Source organism: Heptranchias perlo, chromosome 3, assembly GCF_035084215.1.
Source record: "Heptranchias perlo isolate sHepPer1 chromosome 3, sHepPer1.hap1, whole genome shotgun sequence".
NCBI lineage: Eukaryota > Metazoa > Chordata > Chondrichthyes > Hexanchiformes > Hexanchidae > Heptranchias > Heptranchias perlo.
Genome location: NC_090327.1, coordinates 26,253,292 through 26,266,232, shown reverse-complemented (window position 1 = coordinate 26,266,232; position 12,941 = coordinate 26,253,292). Strand labels below are relative to the sequence as shown.

General features: G+C 42.7%; 1 protein-coding gene across 3 annotated transcripts in view; it reads right to left on the bottom strand.

Moving 5' to 3' along the window:
- Positions 1-12,654, bottom strand: part of col22a1 (collagen, type XXII, alpha 1) — a 344,398-nt gene extending 331,744 nt beyond the window's left edge. For all 3 annotated transcript variants that reach the window (XR_010960277.1, XM_067978562.1, XM_067978572.1), the window contains exon 1: positions 12,342-12,654. The gene's annotated coding sequence lies outside the window, so the exon portion shown is untranslated. The remainder of the gene's footprint in view (positions 1-12,341) is intronic.
- Positions 12,655-12,941: the final 287 nt, after the last annotated feature.

Genomic DNA, 12,941 nt, shown 5'->3' with positions numbered 1-12,941 from the left:
TCGCATGTTCAATTACAGACCTGGTGGCGATGTGGCTGTCGTTGTATCGATGCTGTTGCTCGCTGATGGGGTTCCTCAGAGGTTTCATGAACCACTTGTGCAGGGGGTATCCCTTGTCCCCGTGGAGCCAGCCCTTAAGGGTGTTCGGTGCACGGAAGAGGCCCGGGATGTTGGATTCCCTCAGAATGAACGAATCATGGCGGCTGCCAGGGAATCTGGTGCACACGTGAATAAATCTTTTGCGGTGGTCACAAAGGAGCTGAGTGTTGATATCCCTTTCTGTTGATGAACAGTCCTGGCTCATGTGGAGGTGCCCAGATTGCTATATGCGTGCAATTGATTGCACCCTGTACCCGTGGGAAGCCAGCCACAGAGTGGAATCCCACTGCCCTCTCCGTCTGGCTGAGGTCGTCCATGGGGAAGTTGACGTATTGCGAGGCCTGCGAAACAAGCCATCGGTGACCTGGCTTATGCACTTAAGTGCAGACTACTGAGAGACCCCGGCGATGTCACCGGTGGCATCCTGGAATGATCTGGAGGCGAAGAAGTTGGGGGCAGTGGTCACTTTAACTGCGACGGGTAATGAGATGCCGCTCAGTCGGGAGCAGCTCGACATCAAGGAGGCTGCAGATGTCTGCGACCACCTGACAACTCACTCTCAGCCTCTGTATGCGCTGCTCATAGCCACGGTCTATAGACCCACTGCCAAGGGTAGTGCCTCCTGCGACATCGGTCCCTCTGTTGTTCTCCTCTGTACTCTTGTGCAGGTGCCTGTGATGCAGCACTGTGTTGTGGAGCTCCAAGTGGCAGAAGTGCATGCCGTGCCTGGTGAGGATGGTGATGTTGTGCGTCCTCGGATGTACTGATGTATCAGTAGCATTTTCTCTAGCATTTTCCCCACTACCTAACATCAGTAGTGGGGAAAATGCTCCAGTCTATTATAAAAGATGTGATAACAGAACACTTGGAGGGCATTAACGGGATTGGACAAAGTCAGCATGGATTTATGAAAGGGAAATCATGCTTAACAAATCTACTGGAGTTTTTTGATGATATAACTAGTAGAATAGATAGGGGAGAACCAGTGGATGTGGTGTACTTGGATTTTCAGAAGGCTTTTGATAAGGTCCCACACAAGAGGTTAGTGTGCAAAATTAAAGCACATGCGATTGGGGGGAATATACTGGCATGGATTGAGAATTGGTTGACAGACAGGAAACCGAGAGTAGGAATAATCGGGTCTTTTTCCGGGTGGCAGGCAGTGACTAGTGGGGTACCGCAGGGATCAGTGCTTGGGCCCCAGCTATTCACAATATATATCAACGATTTGAATGAGGGAACTAAATGTAACATTTCCAAGTTTGCAGACGACACAAAGCTGGGGTGGAATGTGAGCTGTGAGGAGGATGCAAAGAGGCTCCAATGTGATTTAGACAAGTTGGGTGAGTGGGCAACAACATGGCAGATACAGTATAACGTGGATAAATGTGAGGTTATCCACTTTGGTTGTAAAAACAGAAAGGCAGATTATTATCTGAATGGTGATAGATTGGGAAAAGGGGAGGTGCAACGAGACCTGGGTGTCCTTGTACACCAGTCGCTGAAAGCGAGCATTCAGGTGCAGCAAGCAGTTAGGAAGGCGAATGGTGTTGTTGGCCTTCATTGCAAGAGGATTTGAGTACAGGAGCAGGGATATCTTACTGCAGTTATACAGGGCCTTGGTGAGACCACATCTGGAGTCTTGTGTGCAGTTTTGGTCTCCTTATCTGAGGAAGGATGTCCTTGCCATGGAGGGAGTGCAACGAAGAGTTACCAGACTGATTCCTGGGATGGCAAGACTGACGTATGAGGAGAGATTGGGTCAACTAGGCCTATATTCACTAGAGTTTAGAAGAATAAGAGGTAATCTCATCGAAACATGTAAAATTCTAACAGGGCTAGACAGACTAGATGCAGGGAGGATGTTCCCGATGGCTGGGGAGTTCAGAAACAGGGGTCACAGTCTCAGGATACGGGGTATGCCATTTAGAACCGAGATGAGGAGAAGTTTCTTCATTCAGAGGGTGGTGAACCTGTGGAATTCTCTACCTCAGAAGGCAGTGGAGGCCAAATCATTAGATGTATTCAAGAAGGAGATAGATATATATCTTAATACTAAAGGGATCAAGGGATATGGGGAAAAAGCGGGAACAGGGTACTGAGTTAGACGATCAGCCATGATCATTTTGAATGGTGGAGCAGGATGGAAGGGCCGAATGGCCTACTCTTGCTCCTATTTTCTATGTTTCTATGAATTCAGCCATCGCGCACCCCCCACCCCATGCTGATGGCGTCGGTTTGAGGTGGTCCAAAAAGTTGGTAAATATGTGGAAATCTGAGTGGAAATCAAGAATTCTCAGCCTAAATACAAAGATCTCCCAGCCAAAAGTTTGTCTGAGAGAACTGAGTGCCCTGCCACAATAACTCACCTTTTATCCCCATCTGTCAAACAGGGTTTTAAATGTCTAAAATGGGCTGCCAGCTGAAACACGACTCGTTCCCAGTGGCGTGTTTCACACAGCATAGGAAACATGCTGAGGCAGCGTTGAAATTGCTTGCCTTCACTCTAAATTAGATTCATGTATATTTCAAGTACATAGAACATAGGAACATAGGAACAGGAGTAGGTCATTCAGCCCCTCGTGCCTCCTCCGCCATTTGATAAGATCATGGCTGATCTGTGATCTAACTCCATATACCTGCCTTTGGCCCATATCCCTTAATACCTTTGGTTGCCAAAAAGCTATCATTTAAATTTAGCAATTGAGCTAGTATCAATTGCCTTTTGCAGAAAAGAGTTCCAAACTTCTACCACCCTTTGTGTGTAGAAATGTTTTCTAATCTCACTCCTGAAAGGTCTGGCTCTAATTTTTAGACTGTGCCCCCTACTCCTAGAATACCCAACCAGCGGAAATAGTTTCTCTCTATCCACCCTATCCGTTCCCCTTAATATCTTAGAAACTTCGATCAAATCACCCCTTAACCTTCGAAACTCCAGAGAATACAACCCCATAGCCCTTGAAGTCCGGATATCATTCGAGTAAACCTACGCTGCACTCCCTCCAAGGCCAATATGTCCTTCCGAAGGTGCGGTGCCCAGAACTGCTCACAGTACTCCAGGTGCGGTCTAACCAGGGTTTTGTATAGCTGCAGCATATCTTCTGCCCCCTTGTATTCTCGTCCTCTAGATATAAAGACCAGCATTCCATTAGCCTTATTGATTATTTTCTGCACCTGTTCAAGACACTTCAATGATCTATGCACCTGAACCCCTAAGTCCCTTTGGACATCCACTGTTTTTAACTTTTTACCATTTAGAAAGTACCCTGTTCTATTCTATTTTGATACAAAGTGGATGACCTCACATTTGTCTACACTGAATTCCATTTGCCACAGTTTTGCCCATTCACCTAATCTATCAATATCGCTTTGTAATTTTATGTTTTCATCTACACTGCTTACAATGCCACCAATATTTGTGGCAAACTTAGATATGACACTTTCTATGCCTTCATCTAAGTCATTAATAAATATTGTGAATAATTGAGGCCCCAAGACAGATCCCTGCGGGACTCCACTAGTCACATCCTGCCAATGTGAGTACCTATCCATTATCCCTAGTCTCTGTCGCCTTTCGCTCAGCCAACTTCCTAACCAAGTCCGTACTTTTCCCTCGATCTATCTTAGCTAACAATCTCTTATGTAGGACCTTATCAAATGCCTTCTGGAAGTCCATATAAATAACATCCATTGACATTCCCCTGTCCACTACTTTAGTCACCTCTTCAAAAAATTCAATCAGGTTTGTCAGGCACGACCTACCTTTCACAAATCCATGCTGGCTCTCTCTGATTAACTGAAAATTCTCGAGGCGTTCAGTCACCCTATCCTTAATTATAGACTCCAGCATTTTCCCCATAACAGATGTTAGGCTAACCAATCTATAATTCCCCGGTTTCCCTCTCTCTCCTTTCTTAAAAAGCGGAGTGACATGTGCAATTTTCCAATCCAGAGGGACAGTTCCTGAATCTCGAGAACTTTTAAAGATTATAGTTAGGGCATCTGCAATGTGCTCACCTACTTCCTTTAAAACCCTGGGATGGAAACCATCTGGTCCTGGGGATTTGTCACTCTTTAGTGCTATTATTTTCTTCATTACTGTTGCTTTACTTATATTAATTTTATCGAGTCCCTGTCCCCGATTCAGTATTAGTTTTCTTGGGATTTCCGGCATGCTATCCTCTTTTTCTACTGTAAATACTGACGCAAAGTAATCGTTCAACATGTCCGCCATTTCCCCATTGTCAATGACAATATCCCCACTTTCAGTTTTTAAGGGGCCAACACTGCTCCTGACCACCCTCTTTTTCCTAATGTAACTATAAAAGTTCTTCATATTGGTTTTGATATCCCTTGCAAGTTTCTTTTCATACTCTCTTTTTGTAGCTCTTACTATCTGTTTTGTGACCCTTTGTTGATCTTTGTATCTTTCCCATTCGCCAGGATCTGTGCTATTTTTTGCCTTTTTATATGCCCTTTCCTTATGTCTCATACTGTCCCTTACCTCTTTAGTTGTCCATGGCTGTTTTTTTTGGCAAGTAGAGTTCTTGCCCCTCAGGGGTATAAACCAATTCTGTACTTGAATTGTTTGTTTAAGTATTGTCCCGCCGACTTTAATTGCTGGCGGACTTCAGGGTTCGGGAATGGTGCACGCACCCAGATGATACTGGGTTGGCGCGTTTTTAGACGTGTTGGAGCCGGGATTTCAGTCTGCTCCTCGAAATCGCGATTTTCTTCGCCACCCACGCCCCCAACACGCCCGCAGTTCCAGTTTAAAATCGAGCCTCAGGTGAGGATAGGATCAGGTTCATTTGTGCTGCCTTGTGTTGTTGAACAACTTTCTGACACACACTATCAAGGCGGCCACTTGGGTCACAACCGGAGAGTACCCAGCGCCTGTGCAGTGAATGTGGTAGACTTGCGTCTTTACCAGCTTTCAATGGATGGAAAATCCAGCGGGTTCTGTTACTGGCATGCATTCCTCCCTGCCAGATTTTCCGTTCTGTGCCCCGCCCAGGCGATGCTTAACACCCTGGCAGTAAAGATGAAAATCTACCCCAATGTCTGTCCTGCTCTTCTTCGAATAGTGCTATGGGCTCTTTTAGGTCCACCTGAGAGGGCGGACAGGACCTCAGTTTAACGTCTCATCCGAAAGACGGCAGCTATGACAGTGCAGCCAAGGCTACTACCCATTGCATGAAAAAGTGCTACCTCATTTCTCTCCTAAATGGCCCAGTTCTAATTCTAAGACTATGCCCACTTGTTCTGGATTTCCTCACCAGAGAAAATAGTTCCTTTGTATCTGTCCTATTTAATCCATTTATCATTTTTAACACAGATTTTGGCTTTCCGTCACTGCCCTGTTGTCACTTTAGCACCAAAGTACCCAGAGGCATTGTTTAATTAAACAGAGGAGGCAACACTCAAAGACTTCCAAATGGTTAATGTGGCTTCAAGAATAAAAGTAGATGTTGAATCCACTCAATAACCATAATAGAAAGCAGACAGATACACTGATTATACACTACTGCAAAGTTTATTTTTAACTAGTTTGTTAAAGAAAAATCCCTTTAATCAGATGTTAACATGCCAACGGTATGTGCAGGGAAACAGCATCCTGAAGGGCCACTTAATAAGCTCTTGTTGTTTCATACATGGCTGATAAAATCCTTCAGAGTAACCGACTTCATGTCACTCCAGCTTCATGGTCCAGGCTGGTTGAGGCAGGACATCATAAATTTGATCTATTTATGCTCACTACTGGTGAGATAGTGAGTGGGTACATCTGAAAATAGTTTCATGGAAACTGTAAGCTAGAAATGACCGTGATAATAAGAGAACAAACCCTTAATGTGTTTGTACTACACCTTCTCGAGGGCAATTAGGGATGGGCAATAAATGCTGGCCTCGCCAGCGACGCCCACATCCTGTGAACGAATAAAAAAAAAATATTCCACTGTTTTTTTTTATTATTTGTTCATGGGATGTAGGCATCACTGGCGAGGCCAGCATTTATTGCCCATCCCTAATTGCCCTTGAGAAGGTGGTGGTGAGGCACTATTCTTGAACAACTGAGTGGCTTGCTAGGCCATTTCAGAGGGTAATTAAGAATCAACCATGATTGCTGGGGGTCTGGAGTCACATATGGACCAGACTGGGTAAGGATAGCAGACTTCCTTCCCTAAATGATATTAATGAACCAGATGAGTTTTTATAACAATCTAGTAGTTTCATAACCACCATTGCTGATACTAGTTTTTTTTTAAATTCCAGATTTTAATTTATTGAATTTAAATTCCCCAGCTGCCAAAGCAGGATTTGAATGCACGACTCCAGAATATTAGTCCAGGCCTCTAGAGTACTAGTCCAGTAACATAACCACTATGCTACCATACCCAGTATATCACAAAATTGTCATTCTATTTGTTACAATGTTGCTATTAAAATAGCGGGACGAGTGAATGGTCCTGGGATCCAGTCATAATAATAAATTGTTGATACACATATTATGTAAAAGTGAAACAGTTTCACGGTCCAGATTTTCCTGTGAGCAGCGAACGAACAGTGCCAGCCACTCGTTCGGTGAACTTGCACTTGGCCATAGACTTTCTATAAGCTTTTGCACTTTAAGTTCCTTTAAATTGGAGAGGCAAAAAGCACGGCGCCCTCTACAGGGCATCTGGGACCTGTGTGAACAGAGCAAGCAGCTGTGTATCTCCTTAGCCAATCAAATTGAAGCATCGTTAATAACAGCGCAGTCAGAACCAGGAAGTGTCAGTTAGGATAATGAATTCAATGTCAAATCAGGTACAGAAAGGAAAATAAGAAAGATTGAATTAAGAGACAGAGAAAAAAGATACAGAAAGAAAAAGTAAATAAAAAATTTAGATTTTTTTTAAATGTCCAACAATAATTAAAATCTGAACGAATAAGAGTCCACACTTGTAAAAGTTAATTTTCAGTGCCAGAGAATTTATTTGGCAGTAACTAAGACTTACCACACCGTTAAAAGGTACTTAGACTTGAAATGACTTGACTTAACCTTTTTAGGTGAGATTAGTCTGTATTTATCAGGTAAGTACAGGAACTTCAGGTCGTTCAATATATTTGAGCGGTGAGTCAGTCAGCGAGATGAGGTATTTGCACAGCTTTTGCGGAGCATCGCATCTCAGACAGCAATTTCCAGATTTCCATGTTTAACTGTACATGTGCAGTTGGCGGAAGTTGCTGTCCGATTTGCACATGAATAACAGTGAGTGCTGTTAGCCTCACCATTATTTTTACAGTAAAATCCGGCCCAGATATTTATGTCGTTTGATTCTATGATTTGACATTTTTCCCAATTATATGTTCTTTTCTGAAGGGGCTGATTTGTGCTGTGGTATGAACTCATAACCACTGATACCCATTCAGTACCTTCCCTAAGTATTGAGTGTGTGCAAGCCTAGATATTGAGTGTGGGCAAACTATTTCACCATGGGAGTCAGAGCAAAGCCTGGTCTTGATCTCCACATTTGGTTTGGCTCTGGCAGCAGTCACTGGATAGTGCCCAGGTGCAGAAACATTGGCTAAAGAAGCAGCTGGCTTGACTTGAGGACGAGTTCCACTGAACTTATTATCACATCCTCATCCTGCTCACTCTTCACCACAGGAATATACACTAATGCCCGAGGCCTCATTTTTCAAACAGTCATTACCATCAATGGGGTTAACACAGGCTGTTTACTCAGGTTAGATTTCCTGTAATTCATTGAAAGACCCCAAACTTCAATAGATAATTTCATTGTTGGGTCATTCTGATGCACTTCCTCCAATGGTTGGTTTAATTGCGCCATTGGCTGAGGCCCAGGGCTAGTTGCCCTTCTATCCTCTGTGTTACTGGTAATGCAAGACACCAAGAAAAGGCAGTGGCATTTCTCTACAAGGTGGATGAGAAGGAAGGGAAAACAAGAAATTGGTGGGCAGTCACAGCTGTTATTTAACTAACTTGATAGAGTTTTTTGATGAGGTAACAGAGAGGGTCGGTGAGGGCAATGTGGTTGATGTGGTGTATATGGACTTTCAAAAGGCGTTTGATAAAGTGCTGCATAATAGGCTTGTCATCAAGATTAAAGCCCGTGGAGTAAAGGGGGCAGTAGCAGCATGGATACAAAATTGGCTAAGTAACAGGAAGCAGAGAGTGGTGGTGAACGGATGTTTTTTGGACTGGAGGAAGATGTACAGTGGTGTTCCCCGGGGTCAGTAATAAGACCACTGATTTTTTTTATATATATTAATGACTTGGACTTGGGTGTACAGGGCACAATTTCCAAATTTGCAGGTGACACAAAACTTGGAAGTGTTGTGAACAGTGAGGAGGATAGTGATAGATTTCAAGAGGATATAGACAGGCTGGTGGAATGGGGTGGGGGCTACGTGGCAGATGAAATTTAATGCAGAAAAATGCAAAGTGATGCATTTTGGTAGGAAGAACAAGGACAGGCGATATAAACTAGAGGGCACAACTCTAAAAGGGGTACAAGAACAGAGAGATCTGGGGGTATATGTGCACAAATCGTTGAAGGTGGCAGGGCAGATTGAGAAAGCGGTTAAGAAAGCATACGGGATCCTGGGCTTTATAAATAGAGGCAAAGAGTACAAAAGCAAGGAAGTCATGCTGAACCTTTATGAAACAATGGTTCGACAACAACTGGTGTATTGTGTCCAGTTCTGGGCACCGCACTTTAGGAAAGATGTGAAGGCCTTAGAGAGGGTGCAGAAAAGATTTACTAGAGTGATTCCAGGGATGAGGGACTTTAGTTACATGGAAAGACTGGAGAAGCTGGGGTTGTTCTCCTTTGAACAGAGAAGATTGCGAGGAGATTTGATAGAGGTATTCAAAATCATGAAGGGTCTAGACAGAATAGATAGAGAGAAACTGTTCCCATTGGCGGAAGGGTCAAGAACCAGAGGACATAGATTTAAGGCGAATGGCAAAAGAACCAACGGTGACATGAAGAAAAACTTTTTACACAGCGAGTGGTTAGGATCTGGAATGCTCTGTCAGGGTGGGTGGTGGAGGCAGATTCAATCGTGGCCTTCAAAAGGGAACTGGATAAGTACCTGAAAGGAATAAATTTGCAGGGCTACGGGGATAGGGCAGGGGAGTGGGACGAGCTGGATTGCTCTTGAATAGAGCTGGCACGGACTCGATGGGCCAAATGGCCTCCTTCCATCCTTTAACCTTTCTATGATTTCTATGATTTCCATGTGTGGTCCATCGTTATCTCCTAATGGCTGGATACAGGATCGTTAGTAACATGCCCCTCTTGCTGATGATAGATGTGCCACAGTCAGACAGACTGATGATGAGGATTAATTTTTATAAAGGAAAAATATCATAACAGTATAGAAAATCGCAGCAATGTGAGTGTGTAGCCTTATTGTGTATTGTGCATCTTCATATTGAATGTGGGAAGATAGCACTCTGAAACACAAACAGTGCACTGCTTGCTGGCTTCTGACTTCCAGTGAGTTTTCCAATGATTTGAAAAGTCCATTGCACACTAGTTGAAATTATACATATTATTCATTATCTTTAATTGACGTGGGACTACCTTTTTCAAGCTATGACCCAAGTACTGTCAGATCTCACTGTGCTATCACATCAGCAGAGTTACACTGCATCCGCTTTGACACAGTGTGAAAGACCACACGCTCCAATGCAAGACCTGGCATTTAAGTGGGATATTAAATAGACACAGTGTGAAAGGACACACCTTTCAATGCAAGACTTGGCATTTATATAAGAACATAGGAACAGGAGTAGTCCATTAAGCCTTTCCAGCCTGTTCTGCCATTCAATTAGATCATGGCTGATCTGTATCTTAACTCTATTTACCCGCTTTGGTTCCGTACCCCTTAATACTCTTGCCTAACAAAAATCTATCAATCTCAGTTTTGAAATTTTCAATAGACCTAGCCTCAACAGTTTTATGGGGGAGAGAATTACATAGAATTACATAGAATGTAGAGCACAGAAACAGGCAATTTGGCCCAACAGATCCATGCCAGTGTTTATGCTCCACAAAAGCCTCCTCCCTCGCTACTTCATTTAACCCTATCAGCATATCCTTCTATTCCTTTCTCCCTCATGTTTATCTAGCTTCCCCTAAAATGCATCTGTACTAGTCACCTCAACTACTCCTTGTGGTAGGGAGTTCTACATTCTCTGGGCAAAGAAGTTTCTCCTGAATTCCCTATTGGATTTATTAGTGACTATCTTAGACCATAAGACCATAAGAGATAGGAGCAGGAGTAGGCCATTCGGCCCCTCTAGCCTGCTCCGCCATTCAATGAGATCATGGCTGATCTGATTTTTACCTCAACTCCACTTTCCAGCCTTTTCCCCATATCCTTTGACTCCCATGCTGATCAAAAATTTGTCTAACTCAGCCTTGAATGTATTCAATAACTCAGCCTCCACAGCTTTTTGGGGTAAAGAATTCCAAAGATTCACAACCCTCTGGGAGAAGAAATTCCTCCTAATTTCCGTCTTAAACGGGCAACCCCTTATTCTGAGTCTACACCCCCTAGTTTTAGATTCCCCCATGAGGGGTAACAACCTCTCAGCATCTACCCTATCGAATCCCTTCAGGTATCTTATATTTATGGCCCTAGTTCTGGTCTCCCCCACAAGTGGAAACATCTTCTCTATGTCTACCCTATCAAACCCTTTCATAATCTCAAAGACCTCTATCAGGTCACCTCTCAGGCTTCTCTTTTCTAGAGAAAAAAGACCCAGCCTGTTCAATCTTTTCTGATGGTATAACCTCTCAGTTCTGATATCATCCTAGTAAATCATTTTTGCACCTTTTCCAGTGCCTCTACGTTCTTTTTATAATACAGAAACCAAAACTGTTCACAATACTCCAAGTGTGGTGTAACCAATGATCTATACAAGTTTGATGTGGCGATGCCGGTGATGGACTGGGGTTGACAATTGTAAACAATTTTACAACACCAAGTTATAGTCCAGCAATTTTATTTGAAATTCACAAGCTTTCGGAGGCTTCCTCCTTCCTCAGGTGAATGTGAATGTGAATCTCCACATTCACCTGAGGAAGGAGGAAGCCTCCGAAAGCTTGTGAATTTCAAATAAAATTGCTGGACTATAACTTGGTGTTGTAAAATTGTTTACAACTATACAAGTTTAACATAACTTCCCTACTTTTCAATTCTATCCCTCTAGAGCTGAACCCCAGTGCTTTGTTTGCTTTTTAATGGCTTTGTTAACCTGCATCGCTATTTTAGTATATCTGTACCCCCAGATCCCCCTGCTCTTCTACCCCATTTGGACTCTTATTTTCCAAGGAGTGCATGGCCTCCTTAGTCTTCCTACCAAAATTACCACCTCACAAGGTTCCAGATTTCCACTATCCTTTGTGTGAAGAAGTGCTTCCTGACATCAGCACATAATATGGGCAATAAGGCACAAAAAAAAGCTGGTTTGGGAATAGAAATGTTAACCTGATACAGTAAGGGTCACTCTTTCTAAGCTTCAGTGCACGTTGTTAGCGGCAGAGCAGAGAGTGTTATGTTCTGCCTCTGACTTGTAATGACAACTGGATGCCCAAAGTGGAAAAATTGCCTGCATCAAACCCATGAACACACACACACACACACGAAGATAATTTTTAAAACGGGATAAGACATTTTAAATCCTTTCATGATTTTAGGAGATTGACACTGGCCCTTATGTTATAACCAGCTATAATTTAACTCTCGATGATCTGACAAGATGCAAGAGGCAGCGTCTCAAAGTTTGAATATCAGCCCGGGAATGGAAACATAGCGAAAGAAATGTTGTCCTCAAACCACGCTGGCAGTATTCTTTGACTTATCGTTTGCTTTTCATGTCCAAAAGCAAACAACTCACAGAGAAATAAGACCCTTGATTGGCATTTAACTCAAAATAATGTCCATGAATTTATGTAACGCCTTTGTTCTCGGAAAAAATGTAAAACATGGGAAATAACTACTGAACTTACCATCAATACACTTATTTTAAAATAAAAGGTTAAACAAACACCATGGGATAATTATCTCAATACACATGCAGACAAATGCTCTTTTTGCACTAAGCATTAAACTTACTATTTAAACTTGGTACTCCACCTAACTGTAAGCAGCTCTCAGTAGAGGAATATCGTTTAACGTTCTGGTGCAAAGATTATTACATTCGTTTCAAATTGGAATCTTACCTGAAATAAAGTTTCTCTTCAAAAGAACTTCCCAAGGTCAAGTTCTAACAATCGTGAGAAAAAAGATCATTTACAAAACTGAACAAAGATTCAAAAGGCACTCTAGATTTTTCGTTCAGTTTTTTCTAAAAGTGACAGTTCTCCCATCACATCCAGGCATCCAAGTTTTTCCACCAAATTACACACTTTAAATGAATTTGAAGATCAGCCACTGAAGAAGTAAACCCAGTTACACACAAAAAAAGTTCACAGGCAATATTCTATAAGGATAAAAGTCCCCTCTTCACTTTTTTTCCCCTCCCAGTAAATCTCTCATCTCTTGATCATCCTCAGTCTTTCTAGATTGGGGCAGTGTCACTGTATTAAGTTTCAGCGGCAGTGCATGGAATAAACCAGACTGTCAGCCCATCCAATTATAGCAAACTTTGGGGTATTTTGGTACTTGTGTATCTGAAACCATCTCAGAGCAAAACCATTAAACAAAGAGCCTGATTGCCCTCCTTCATTGACATTTGATGTTTGTTTTATATCCCCGACCGGGTTTTTCTAAGTTTAATACAATTATAAAGATATATATCAGTAATCTGATCGGAAATTGCT